The sequence below is a fragment of the Echinops telfairi genome, unplaced genomic scaffold, assembly GCF_000313985.2.
Source record: "Echinops telfairi isolate 266 unplaced genomic scaffold, ASM31398v2 ScPeMD7_7469;HRSCAF=8507_0, whole genome shotgun sequence".
Taxonomy (NCBI): domain Eukaryota; kingdom Metazoa; phylum Chordata; class Mammalia; order Afrosoricida; family Tenrecidae; genus Echinops; species Echinops telfairi.
In genome coordinates this window covers 22,021,471-22,023,495 of record NW_022111372.1, presented here as the reverse complement: position 1 = coordinate 22,023,495, position 2,025 = coordinate 22,021,471, and the positions used below count along the sequence as shown (strand labels likewise).

At 37.7% G+C, this 2,025-nt stretch overlaps 1 non-coding gene across 1 annotated transcript; it reads left to right on the top strand.

Moving 5' to 3' along the window:
• The first annotated feature begins 1,652 nt into the window (after nucleotides 1-1,652).
• On the top strand, nucleotides 1,653-1,760 carry LOC115873601. The gene has a single exon (XR_004048498.1). It is a non-coding gene; the product is annotated as a U6 spliceosomal RNA (small nuclear RNA).
• The last annotated feature ends 265 nt before the right edge of the window (nucleotides 1,761-2,025 follow it).

The window sequence follows — 2,025 nt, the reverse complement described above, 5'->3', positions numbered from 1 at the left end:
GCAATCCCATGTGTGCTGGAGCAGAATACTAAAGTCGGGCTCCATAGGTGTTCAATGGATGGTTTTGCAGAAATGAGTTTCTAGGACTTTCTTGTGACGTGCCTGTGGGTGCACATGAGCCTTCAACCTCTTGGTTAATGGCAAGTACATTAATTGTTTGTACTATCCAGTAACTTTCAAGGCATCTTACATTTTTAAATATTGCCACAGAGAATTGATATCTCGTGGAATATATGCATATATATATAGACATATATGTATGTCTATATATATATACATATATGTATGTCTATCTATATATGTATATACATATATACAATCTCAATGTCAATGTAGCTAAATAAAAGAAGTCTTCAAAAATTTTATGGAAAAATTCCATTAGCTTATAATTCTATTTTCATGATGGTTTTGAAACCCCTCCATGTAAACTGTGTAACCATAATGAGCCACTAAACCTCTCTGAACTTCCATTCCTTCAGGTGACACGTTACCCCTCCCATCCCATATGGTTGCTGAAAGGAATCAGCAAGCTGGTGGATGTAAAGGCTCAATGCAGGGTATCAAAAGGTTCTCCTGTATAATTTTATTACTGACTTCATTTCTCTTTTTGGTACTTAAATGATTAAGCCTACCCATCTTCAGCCTATAGAAGCCTTTAAACTACTCATTACTTTAAAGCAGGCAACCAGCCCATGTGGTGGGGACGCTGGCATTCCAGCACTAACTGGGGCATTCTCTGTGGTGCGAGGAGCACAGCAGCAACACTGAGGAAATCAGTCACCTCTTTTGTTTTAACTTCCACCTGAGAACATGCTTCTAGTTATTGAGAAAGACACTGGATATTGTGGTCTGGTCTCTGAGACTCAATTCAGCTCATAGCCCAGTGTCTTCTTTTTTTAAAAAAATATTTTATTGAGGGCTCTTACAATTCTTATCACAGTCCATACATACATCCATTGAGTCAAGCATATAAGTACACCTGTTGCCCGCATCAATCTCAAAACATTTGCCCTCTACTTTAGCCCTCGATATCGTTTGCTCATTTTCCACCTCCTTCCCCCCCTTCCTCCTGAACCCTTCATAATTCAAAAATTATTATAGTTTTGTCATAAATTACACTGTCCGATGTCTTCTTTTTAGGGTGTTATTAGCTTCCAATTAGAGACCTGGGGTGCTCCCAACATGACTTCAGTAGAACAAATGGACATGATTGAAACAAAGGGACTTTTGATGAGTTCTAATACGAATACTACGAAGTCATTTGCTTTGTGCATGTTGAAAATGCAGTCTACCCGTAGCGCTTGAATATCTGAAAAATCCATTTTTATAGTCCCCCTTCATTTTCCATGCAGATAAGTGTGTAAAACAAGTCATCTCTTACAGCTGTTTTTAAGTAGACATTTTATTGATCACTTAAGGAATGTTGAGGTGAATACTTTTGCCCAAATTGAAAGGGCTGATTAACTTGTGTGCATGTAGACCAAAAAGAGGAGGCAGTTTGTTCATTCAGACTCGCCCATACTGTTGTGAGATGATGGGAAGGAAATGATATCCTAACAATGTTGTTCCCAAGAATAAAGGTACTATTAAATATTATACCACATGTGTCTGCCATTTATTCATGACCAACATTGATTAAGTGCCTGTTTCTCGTGCTCGCTTCGGCAACACATATGCTAATATTGGAACGATACAGAGAAGATTAGCATGACCCCTGTGCAAGGATGACACGCCTGTTTCTCTCACCCTTCCCTACCTTTATCCTTGAGGAAGACAATGACCTTGAAGAATCTTTCGTTTGTCAGCATGCAATCTATACAAGTTTGTGAACATAAATATCCTTTGAATATATTGAGCATCTTCAGAGAAACTACTCTTTTTGAATTAATGTCATAATAATTCAAGAAATTAGCTATGTTTTTTCTTGACATATTAATGAGGCCATGAGTTACTCTTCTCCGTTGTTACTAGATTAAAAATTGTTAGGAATAAGGCTCATCCCATTTATTTAGAAAGACACTTGGC